Consider the following 13,309-nt stretch of genomic DNA (forward strand, 5'->3'; position numbering starts at 1 on the left):
GACCCATGGGCCCACTTGAGCATCAAAATATTCTGGAGCGAGCTATTGTTCGTTTAAAGTTCATGAGGTTGCTTACAAATTAATGTAAGAATTATGTAAACTTGTACCTATTGAAAAGATTATTTCAAAATATAAAACCAATTTTCAACTCTGAATCCATTGTGGCCACGCCCAGATCCCAGAGATATGGACATGAACAAACCATGAAGATGTTTGCATATTCTGTACCCTTGTGGTTGATGAAAAAATATTTTTCAAAGATTCTTTCATTATATGGCCAATGTTATATTTTGAACAGCTATCGTGACCCCTTCCTGACCCTGGTAAAAGCATAGCAAAACCTGAAACTAAACTAAGTGTGAATGCTTGAAAATGAATTGGATATAGTTTTTACCATTGTGCTTAAAGATTCCTCTTATATATGACCAATGTTAAAGTTTGAAACTCTATCTTAGCCTCATCTTGCTTTGGGGCCATGATATGGACAAACTTGAAAGTACACAACAGCTTGCATAATAATGCATCAATTTACTTAATTGTGGCTTTTGGGAAGGGGTTTCTTAAGCTAATGTTAATACCAACTGTGGTTCCACCTTGGACTCGGGGTGGGTAGGGGGTGGGGTGGTGGTGGTGTCATGGTATCAACAAACCTAACAAAGCAGTACCGTATATGAAAATGTTTTCTTATTTGAAAATCTATACACCTGTACTTTTGACAATGTATTATTATTTATTACCATTGATGAATTTTGAACTTCCTATTTTGGCCCCACTCTGGTCCCGGGGAACATGGAACGATCAAATTTGAAACTACACTATATGAAAATGTTTGCATATGAATTTGTACTTTTGTGGTTCTTAAAAAGATTTTAGAGTCCTCCCTCTCTCTTTCTCACTCACTCTAACCAATGAAGAAATTGATCCCATTGATGAATTCTTATTGTGGCCCTTGGGGCATGGTATGCATAAATCTAAAACAACACTTTAGGATGCCTGCATATCAGTTTGGTAATACGTTATGGTTCTTAGAATATTTTTAAAAAGTTTACCAACACACAACTAATGCTAAACTTTAAGCTCCTAGCTGAACCCCCCCCCCCCGGGATAAAAAAAAAAAAAGCCTACATCAAAGGGGAAGCGAATTTTATTTATATGTGTAAACTTTAACAGGGGCCTGAGATAACATTTTTAATTATTATAATTATAAGAGTTCGATTATACAATCTGTTTCGTTTCGTTTCGGTGGGTTTCGTTTCGTTTCGGTGGGTTTCGTTTCGTTTCGGTAGATTTCGTTTTGTTTCGGTAGATTTCGTTTCGATTTCGTTTCGCACTTTACAGGTACTCCGATCTATTTGACCAATACAACCTGACATTGGTAAAATGATGTCTGACATGTATCTTAAAAACTGACCATACGCAGAACAAGCTCTTGCATATCGAATCATTTGAGAGACATAAACAGCATATGCAGGTGCTAATGAAATGTAAATAAATAAATATGGGTAGTTGATGATGGAGAAGCTAAATTCATCTCGTTTGATGAGTTGTTAGTTTGCCGTTAGCATCTATGTTCAATAAAATGTTTATATATGAAGCAGATGTGGAAGACTCTGTGGTGTCTTTTATTTCAAGTTCACTGGGATGTACCGAATTGACATGGGAATGAAAATGATTATTGTTAATAGATAAAACGTCCTTGATATATGTATATGTCGAGCTGAAGGCCACATACAAGAGTTTTTTCTTCTCATATAGAAGCCTTTCAATAAATTCTGCTTTGTAAGAATATAAAAACGGTCAGCTGATAAAGGAGCGTAATTCGTGCCCAATGTGAATTCCAACAGACTGTTGGGAGACCGGGCCTGGAGTTTATAAAACTTTTTTGAGCATGTTTTCATATTTAAACTCATAATCCGTGCTCTAAATCGTACTCATACTCAAAAGTGAAAGTAATAAAACTTGTATAAAATCATTCTCACACTCAAATGGAGTACATGCTCAAGAATTTTCGAGTATGTTTCGAAGATGGCTCAGGTTTGTAGACAAAACAAACATGACTGAGTTTGAGTATGAGTACAGTAAAAGTTTTATAACCTCCAGATCATCCCCAAAGGCTACGAAGATATTATCAATGAAGATCTACAGCCTCTTTTTGATTTCAACTTCAGAGTACTTGTGCGTAGAATCAGAGTGCGTTTATCAATGCAATTTTTTTTGAATAGCTGATCACAAGATATGAATATTTCTTTTTTATACTCCCCGAACGAAGTTCAGGGGAGTATATAGGAATCACTCTGTCTGTCTGTCCATCCGTCCTTCTGTCTGTCTGTGCAGATTCGTGTCCGTGCCATAACTTCTTTGTTCTTTGACTTAGGCATACCATATTTGGCACACAGGTGGATCACCATGAGACAATGTGTCGAGTACCTTCATAAACTCTATATGACCTTGACATCAAGGTCAAAATTAAAGGTTTTTTTTTTTTACAATGGATTCGTGTCCGGGTCATAACTTCCTTGTTCTTTGACATAGGCATACAATATTTGACACATGAGTGTATCACCATGAGACGATGTGTCATGTACCTTCATGACCTTCATGTGACATTGACCTCAAGGTCAAAATTAAAAGTTTTTACAATGGATTCGTGTTAGGGCCATGACTTCTTTGACATAGGCATACCATATTTGACACATGAGTGTATTACCATGAGACGATGTGTCGGGTAACTTCATGACCTCTATATGACCTTGAACTTTGACATCAAGGTCAAAATTGATTATAGGGTTTTGACATAGTCATACCATAAGGCATGGGTGTATCACCATGAGACTATGTGTCATGAACATTCATGACCTTTTTATGACCTTGACCTTTGATCTCAAGGTCAAAATTATAGGTTTATGCCTTGGATTTGTGTTCGGACTATATCTTCCATTTTCTTCTACAAAGGCATACCATATTTTTACACTCAGGAAAGAGGTAATTTATACCTATTAACAACACCCTTTGGGAAATTGGGGTAAGTGGGGGTATTCTTAGTGAGCATTGCTAACAGTACCTCTTGTTGCATTTTTATTGAGGAAGCAATTTTCTGCGTCAAAATATCTAGTCATACGTTTTGATGGTGTTCATTTGAGAAAGGCTTTGTGCTTTCAAATTTACTAAAAGTTCTTTAGAATGTTTTAGAATTCACATTTGAATTACATCACTTCTGGCATTTGTTGTGCTCTAAGGGTTATGTGAAGTTGTGGAACATATATTCATTCGTCCAAGTCTTTGGTGAGTAGGTTCAACCGTCTGTTGAAATTCCCACGGGCACTGATTCTGCTTTTTATCTGGTGACATCTTTTTGTATTTTTATGAAGAAGAATGTATTCAAAAGATTTTACACAAGGAAAATATCTCGGTGTGGCCTTCAACTCCAAATTGAGATATGTCTCGACAACGTTTTATTTATCAAAAATGTTCACTTTCATTAACGAACAGTGCTCTATTTCATAACTCCAAAATAAAGTGTTAAGCAAACACCGACCGCTGGAGGTGGCATCAGGTGACTAGGTTGGTTGGTTGTGTATTTTTAACGTCCTCATCGAGAATCTTTCACTCATATTGAGACGTCACCTTTACCGATGAAGGGCTGCAAAATTTAGGCCTATGTTCGGCGCTTAGGTCTTTGAGCAACACCTGCTGTGATACGGAACCTCGATTTTTGTGGTCTCATCTGAAGGACCACCCCTCTTACGACAAGCAAGGGATACTGAGGACCTATTCTAACCCGGATCCCTACTGGAACAGGTGCCTAGGAGGAGTAAGCACCCTCGGTTGACCGGTCACACCCGCCGTGAGCCCTGTCTTGATAAGGTAAATGGAGTAATCAAAATCAATGTGCCAAGAACGGCCTAACAATCGGTATGAGACACATCAGACAGCATTTCACCCAATGATAGTTGTGATATATATCAGTGCAATTGGGAAAAGACAACATAGAGTCTTTCACATTTGCTTAATATTTGAATATTGTAATAAACATAGACGTTAACGGCAAACCAATAACAAAACTCTATGGCAAATGGAATGACATCAGGTCTATGCCGTTACCACCCCATCTTTATGTAGAAATATCCCGTTATCACCTTGCGTATAGCGTTTATGTCTCATCAATTTGACATGCGAGGACATGCTCTTCGGATGACCAATTTCGAAACCAAGAAAGACGATTGGTGTTACAGGGTTTTCAACAGTCTCGTTTAAAATCAACATTTCACAACTTCTATGGTCGTTATAATGATTTCATTTGCATTTACAACCTGTTATGAGGTCAAACAAAAATGTAAACGACCTTAATTTCTGAAAACAAAGAAGATGAATGAAAAAGTGTGAATAATTAACAGTAATCAATCTAAAACATCCTATAAAGAATACAAAATTATGAGTAGGGAAAACACAGAACCCAGGAAATACCAGATGTGGAATCAGATGCCTAGGAGGAGTAAGTATTCGTATTGACCAGTCACACCCGCTATGAGCAATATATTTTGATGAGGTAAATGGAATAATCCGTGGTGAAAATCCGTATGTCAACGGCCGAATAATTGGCATGGATCACGTCAGACAGCATTCGATAGAATGAGAGGTTGTAATTGCAAATAAGGTGACTATAACTATCACAGGGGATTGCTAAAACTTCTGTAACATCAACTTAATTGTCAGTAACCTGCCTCGGTTTAAACTTTGATCATACGAAGAACAAGCTCTTTCATATCTAACCAGTTGAGAGACATAAACACTATAAGCAGATGATAATGGAATAGAAGGTGATGTGGTCATGAAATAAGCAATGCCATTACTAAAAAGCTTGTTTGTACGTTCGAAATCAAACTAAACTGAAATCCGATAATTTTTGGCCGGGTTGCACGAAGTGCAAATCCGGTCTATAGTATGGTGAAGTGCGGGCGGTCGGGTGGGCGGGCGGTCGGGCGGTTGGGGAAATTTTGTGAAATCAACTCCTCCTACAGTTTTTTATGTACAACCTTGAAACTTTGCAGAAAGTAAGTATGTAAAACTTATACGGTACCAATTTTGATGCACCAGATGCGCATTTCGACAAATAATGTCTCTTCAGTGATGCTCAACCGAAATGTTTGAAATCCGAAATAACTATGAAGTTTTAGATCTAAATATAGCCAAAAACAGCGTGCCAAACAAGTGGAGCCAAATTCGTCCAAGGATAAGAGCTATGCATGAGGGAGATAATCCTTAATTTTGAAATGAATTTCTAAATTTTATAACAGCAATTAAATATACATCCGTATTTTCAAGCTAGTAACGAAGTACTTAGCTACTGGGCTGTAGAGACCCTCGGGGACAAACAGTCCACCAGCAGAGGCCTCGACCCAGGGGTCATAATGTAAAACTTATACGGTACCAATTTTGATGCACCAGATGCGCATTTCGACAAATAATGTCTCTTCAGTGATGCTCAACCGAAATGTTTGAAATCCGAAATAACTATGAAGTTTTAGATAATATATATTGAAGTTATGCACTACGTTTTTTGAAGTCTGACCTTTGTCGAATATGGGCGCTACAGCAAAAAGTTGTTACTAAAAATAGAGTTCAACTTGAGAAAGGTAAATGAGATTATCTTTTGTGGTTAAATTTAGTTGCACTACCTCTGAGGAAAAATCCAATTATATATCAATGTCAAATTTTCTGGGAATGAGTTGTAAATTTGCAATATAAATAGAGAAATTCTGTTTCTTTATCATATAATAATATACAATTCAAGCACCTGAAGTTATTGTTCATTTTAGTTATTATTACTTAATATTACATATATCAGCAGTGCTCCAAGTTGCGAGTAAAACGGTCACATTTGCGACCAGAAAATCAATTTTGCGACTAGAGATTATAATTTTAAAGTCGCATTTTCGCGATTGAAGAAAATTTGGGCAACCAGTAAAATTTTAGAATCGGGATCGGAAGTCTGAATAAATATTTTTAGTCTCGGTCAAAACAATCAAGATGGCGGGAAAACGAGGTTTAGAGCACTTTGGATTTATCAATAGTAAAAAACAGAAGCCTCAGCCTTGTACATGTAACAAAGAAATTCAAGAATCACACGGGGAAAGTTCTGCATCAAAAGATGATGTAGCAATGTCTAAAGAGAAATGCAAAAGTAAAGGAAGAACCCCAGTCCTGAAATGGCGGAGGAAATTTTCGTGATGGCAAAATGTTTTGCAGAATTTTTGAGGCCAATAAGCCAGCAACGTCCACAATTTCTAGACATCCATTGTCCTATATCGCCACGACCGAGTGTACATCTTTCAAACGTGGAAATGTGACTATTCACGGTAACAGTAAGAGACATGTCGTTGTCCGTGACTGCATTATTAGCAGTAAGTCGAGCTGGGCAACAGATAACTACCACCAAATAAATCCCTACCCAAATTATTTACTCTAAATATTACAACCCGGCCAATTGAGTCTTTGACCTATTTTTTCCAAAAGTAGAATAGCAAAGTCAATTGGCAAACGTTGTTCGCTAATTACAAAAATGAAAATGCCACTTTCACTAAAACCGAAGATATCAGAAATTGTTTACTAGCAATAACATTTAAGAACGATGAAAGACATGTAGTCTAGATTTCCGAAATCGCTGATGAAGAGAGACAACTCGGTAATGAATTTGCAAGTATACTATCAAGTTATGAAACAAATGAAAAACAATAAATCTACAGCATCTGACGGACTACACATGGAATTTCATAATATCTTTTAGAATCATCAAATATTGTGTCTATAAATCATTTTAAAAAATCTTTCAGAAATAAGAGAAAATACTTTTGCACATATTACTACAAATACTTTTAACATTCAATAAGGGAGACTTACGTATTTATCCACCAAGGCCGACCACCTGTGGCTACAAAATATTAGATTTGTTTTGGCGCAGTCTACGAAAAGTAATTGATAACTTCAAACATCAAATTAGAAAACATTGAAAATAGTTTATTGGAAAAAAGGACAAGACTGATTCTAAATATATATAAATACTAGATGAAACCCAACACAAGCGGGAATCACAATTAAATACATATACTACTGCATAGAGGAAGGAGTTTTTAAATGGGTGTTTGAATTGTTGCGCACATGAATTGAATGAACGATATCTTTAAATCAATTGAATACTTAAGAACAATGTAATCACGTACATTAGTTATGTTATATTTATTGATATCATATATAGTAAATAAAATTTTATTATTAGGAAGTCACTTGGAGCTCTAAATTAAATGTTTCTTATGCAAGGTGAAGATAACGAACAGTGATCAATCTCATGTAACGTAAATGATGATATACATGTATATTGTGATTTCTTATGTACACTATTATGTATGAAAGGTGAAGATAACGAACAGTAATCAATCTCATAACTCATATAAGCAATACAAAATAGATAGTTGGCCAAACACGGACCCCTGGACACACCAGAGGTGGGATCAGGTGCCTAGGAGGAGTGAGCACCCCCTGTCGACCGGTCACACCCGCCATGAGCCCTATATCCGGACCAGGTAAACGGAGTTATCCGTACTCAAAATCAGTGTGCCAAGAACGGCCTAACAATCGTTGTGAAACATGTCAGACAGCATTTGACCCAATAATATGTTGTATTGACGAACTAGATCGTTATAACTACCATAGAATTTGTGAAATGCTGACTTCAATCGAGACTGTTGAAACCCCTGTACCATCAACTTGTTTGTCAGTAGCTTGCCTCGATTTAAAAACTGACTATACGCAGACCAAGCTCTTGCGTATCGAATCAGTTGAGAGAAACACCATATGCAGGTGATAATGGAATATTGCTACATAAATATGGGAAGTTGACGGTGGAGAAGCTGAAATCATCCCGTTTGGCATACAATTGAGTTGTCAGTTTGCCGTTAATGTCTACTTTCAATAAAATATTCAAGTATGAAGCAGAAGTGGACGACTCTGTGGTGTCCTTTATTTCGAGCTCACAGGGATATGTCGAATAGACACATGAATGGAAATTATCATTGTTGATAGACAAAACGTTGTCAATATATCTAAATGTCGAATTGAAGGCCACAGCAAGATGTAAAACTTATATGGTACCAATTTTGATGCACCAGATGTGCATTTCGACAAATAATGTCTCTTCAGTGATGTTCAACCGAAATGTTTGAAATCCGAAATAACAATGAAGTTTTAGAGCTATTACAGGCAAAAACAGAGTGCCAAAAAAAGTGGAGTCAAATTCGTCAAAGGATAAGAGCTATGCGTGAGGGAGATAATCCTTAATTTTGAAATGAATTTCTAAATTGTATAACAGCAATTAATTATTAGATCCAGTGAGCTAGGCATTCCGCAGCACATACCCGCTTGCTCGACATTCGAGCCAAATGTAGTCCGATCCCAGCATGTTCAATGCATCAGCATTGCCTTTAAAATGATAACACCCGTGAATATGAACATGACTTTATTGATGCTTCAAAAGGTACAACAGAACAATTTACACGATACAACATATGGAATGGAACAGGTTTGTAAGTGGATGAAAAGGCCGTAATTTTTGTGGGGGACAGGGGGATACATGCAATTGTACCAAGACAGTATGGGCACAAAGGAGGCCGAGTGTAAGCACAAGTGCCTGATCCGAACGATTACCGCGTTCTGGACCAGTGTAGGTGGGACCGCCCTTCTCCCTGTCTCCAGCGCCACCTGGTTTTACATTTACCAGACTGTGGCCTCCCCCCGCTTGAACGAGGTGGAAGTGGGACCAGCCCTGGCAGGCCATGACCCACGATTGTTACTATATTTGCACAACTACACATTGTTACTTTGAGCCACGCCCCCTGCTTTGTATGCAGGGTGGGGAGACCACCAGGTTATGGGGCCACTTGATCACAGCCTACACTACGGTATCCCCCAGTCCCCGCCACAGGACATAGGCACTATGTCCCCCCACAAAAATAAGAATTGAACACTTAATTTGAGCTACTCTGAAGGGTAGATGTTAGACGTGTTATTTAAAAACAACTGAATCCCAGATTGCAAGTTGTTTAGATAGATGTCTAGACCTGTTTTGGATAAATGAGTACCATCGTGCCTGAACAGGGGAGTTTCTGAAACCCTGATAGTTGTGTCATGGTTAATATAACAGCCAGTGACTTCTTGGGTAATAAACTTTTTGATAGCCTTATTGACTTTGAGGCGTTTGCTATTGAGTTTGCCACCTGCAGTAAGTGGGGCACCGTGCCAATATAATCTGGGTAACTGATGAAAAAATTAATGTGGTGTTGGGAAGAAGTACATTGTAGCGGTACAAGCTACACTGGATTCTGTGGACAAGCTCAATGCCTGTCAATGCAGGTGTAGTAAGGTCGTTAGAGCCAAGATGTATTAGCAAAAATTTTGGTGGGGGTAGATGAAGTAAATGTTCAGACACCACACTATCCAGTTGGTCCCAATGCATTCCCCTGCGACCAAGCCAATTGATTAAAACAGGTAAATTAAGGTTACTTCCCCCTGGCCGTTGGGTTGCTGCATGGTGTCCTGCCCAAAAAGGGATTGATGATCCAAGGATCCAAATTGTAGGGGTACCTACAATAACTTTGGTATGGTTAGCATAGGAGAACATCTAATAAATTAAAGAGTTATGTTCGGATATAACTTAAATATGCAGCAGATCGCCATCTTCCCTTGGCCTTGATTTCAGAATCAGAAAGGCCCATTTTTGCTAATTCTGTTGCCATGCCTATTCTGAAGCTATGTGACCTAAAGTGACCTGATACTCCTATGAATTGCAGTGATTTTTGGAGTACTGCTTGAAACTGATATTTTGTTAAGGGCTTAGTGTTCAAGTGTGCTAGCAAGGGGCCGGTTCTGGAAATTCGGTCTCGAAGGCGCAGGAACTGACTGATGGTCGCAACTGGGTTAAGCGTGGAGTTACAATGTGGATTGATATCCACTTTGGCAGAGCTGCCTATCTGGTCCGTTTTGGACTTTTGTATGATAATTTGGCAAAGACTGTGATGCACAATTGTAATGTCATAGCGTTGTAGTGCAATTGTTTCAGAAACTCTGAGCAAACCATAATAAGTGATGGTGAATGCCGCCGAAAATAATGCCGACTCATAAGCAGACCTACATACATTGGGTTGGGAGTGGGTAATTCGGCAGAAAAGTTCGTAGGATATAGGAATACGGATATCCTTGCTTATGCCTGCTGACCTACGCAGTCCTTCAAGGGTTTTGGTAACAATGAAACATTTGGTTGTATCTTGAAGGCCATGTATTTTATGCTTGTAGGCGATGGCATTTATATAAAGTGATACAGTCCTGTAAGACATGTTTTGCAATGAAAGGTGCCCAATGTAATGTAGTAACTGTGTGACTGGGACTGGCCAAAACGGGTGTAAATGGAACTGAACAAGAAAATTGTGGAATTTGTTAAGCGCAGCTGAATATGCTTGCTGTGTAGATGGTGCTAATGATCTGTGAAGAAGTCGATCTGCCTCCAGCTTTAGATTTGCCAGATGTCGTGTGGCAGTGGAACTGGGGACAGGTCTGCTTGGGGTGCCAGTCGCCTGAATCTGCCCCACTGTGAACGAGATAAGGAGTCTGCTATAAAATTTTGTTTGGTTGGGATGTATGACGCCTGAATACAGATATTGGACTTGAGGCATGTTAATACTAGCTTGCGAACCAGGTTCATAACCCGGTCGGATTTGGATGTAGCCTGATTGATAACCTGGACCACTGCCATATTGTCAATGTGAAATAGGAGTTTGGAATGAGCAAACTGGTTTTCCCATAAGGTGAGAGCGACAACCACTGGAAAATATTCCAAAAAAGTCATGTCTCTAATGATGTCTTGCTCAGCCCAACTACTTGGCCAGGACCCATGTGCCCACTTCCCCGCAAAATAAATACCAAAACCTCCCTTCGGCCCCCCTGAGCTGTCTGTAAACAATTGAATTGTTTCATCATATACCCAAGGTTGAAGCGAAATCACAGAAATGCCATTGTAAGACTCTAAAAATTTGCTCCAGACCTCAAGGTCTGCTTTGATGTTTTTTGTTACCCTGATTCTGTGATGTTGTTTAGTGATGCCGATGATTGAATTGATGAGCCGGCGACAGAAGGCTCGTCCTGGGGCGATGACCTTGCAAGCAAAGTTAAGTAGACCAATTAGAGACTGCATTTCGCGAAGCGAGACCTTTTTTGCGTTGTAGAAGTACTGTAATGAAGACTTAAGTTGATTTAATTTTTCGTGAGGGAGGCGCATGGTCATATTGATGGTGTCGAGTTCGATGCCCAAAAATGTGAGAACGTGGGTAGGCTCCACGGTTTTTTCATCCGCGATGGGAACGCCGATGTCAGCGCATATAGACTTAAAAGCCTGAAGGAAGTGGTGGGTGACAAAGGAATGGGGTGGGCCACAAAAAAGAAAGTCATCAAGATAATGAACAATGAACTGGTTCTGTGTATGTTTTTGGATGAGCCAATGTAAAAATGACGAAATTTTTTCAAACAATGCGCAACTAATTGAAGCCCCAAACGGTAGCATTTTATCAAAGTAGTACTTGCCTTGAAATCTGAACCCAAGCAAATCAAAATCGCCAGGGGATACAGGGAGCAGCCTAAATGCTGACTTAATGTCAGTCTTTGCTAAAATTGCCCCCCTTCCAAGCTTGGCTATGAACTGTGCTGCTTGGTCTATGTTGCTATAATGTACTGAACATGCTTTAGGGTCAATGAAATGATTGATCGATGCATTTTCAGGGTAAGACAGATGGTGTATGAGTCGCATGTCACCATCTTTTTTGGGGACCAGGCCTAGTGGTGAAACTTGCAAGTTGGGAAATGGTGGTGAATTAAAGGGGCCAGCCACGCGTGTTAAGGCAACTTCTTTGTGAATTTTATTGTTAGCTATTGTTAAATTAACATTAAGGCTAGGGAGATTATTGGACTCGCGTGGTGACCTAGGCCCTCTATACTGAAGTTTAAAACCGTGTAGAAAACCTTCCTGAATAAATTTGCCGTCCCTGTATCCTTCCAAATGTTTGCATAAATTATAGAACTTTATAGGTGTTGCTCCCAAAGAATATATGGGACTGTTATTTTGGGCATCTGCTGCTTGGGTGGTTGTCTCCACACTTGCTGCATGCGTGCTTGTATCTGCACCTGGGGAAGAAAGGGCAACTTACTCCCTTATTGAAATGGTTGCAGTACATTACTGCAGAACGGCTTGGTTGATTAAAATGACTGCCTTGGTTCTGATGAGCATTGTTGCGGGTGTGGGTTTCTGACCTATTTGAAATGTGCAACAACCAAAATTCTTGGTTGATGTTGCCCCACGACAGTTGTGGCTGACTGGCCATTCTGAGACGAAATTGCTCATCGTATCGAAACCAATAGTTAGACCTAGACGCCGCAAGTCTAATGTCCCTGAGATATTTAAGCAATTCTTGCGCCCGTGTCGGAAACTTTTCTAGCATGATGCTAATGAAGATGACAAAAGCGGAAGTCCACTTGTCTATATTGAGGTAAGTATTGGTCTTGGGCTTAACGATGCACAACCGCCCCTCCTTAACCTTAATATCACCTTGTGAATCGTAATCTTGCAATTCGTTGGTGGTTTTAATGAGAAGGGAAAGGTCTATGAATTTGCCCTCCCAAATCCGAGTCTTAATTCTTTGCGGGATGTAGGCGCCCAATGAATCGTAACAACTTAATTGTTGATAAGGGTGGGAGAAAATTGACTCACCCAGCTCTAGCGTGGTGTTAGTGTCTAATGTAGCTGCTGAAGGTATCTCTTCGTCAGATACGTAAGGCAGTAGTGGCTGGTCTTGGGGTGGACCACGTGGTGACGGAGGGGGCACCGGGGTGCTTTGTTTGCACCGCTTCCCTTTCCCTCTATCGGGCGTTCCGATGCTCTCTCTTCTTTTCCGAGATGCTCGGGTGTTTGGTCTGGTCCTAACCGGTGGCATTGTCCTAAAGGTGTCCGATTTTTTGGCTGTCAAAAACAGAACACGTCCTTCTTGTTCGGTGGCTTTTGAAAAAGAGAACGACATCCGGGGACTGTTTGTTGTTCATTAACTCGTGCCGTAGCATAGTCGTACCATAACGTAGTCGTAAGGTAATACCATTGTAGTATAATTGTTAAGGGCGCCCAGGGTGAAAGCCCGGGTGGAAACCTGTACTAAATTAATAGTTGACTATTTGATATAAAATCAAATAATCTTGATTAAATATGCATCCGTATTTTCAAGCT

Source organism: Ostrea edulis, chromosome 5 (assembly GCF_947568905.1).
Source record: "Ostrea edulis chromosome 5, xbOstEdul1.1, whole genome shotgun sequence".
NCBI classification, from domain to species: Eukaryota; Metazoa; Mollusca; class Bivalvia; order Ostreida; family Ostreidae; genus Ostrea; species Ostrea edulis.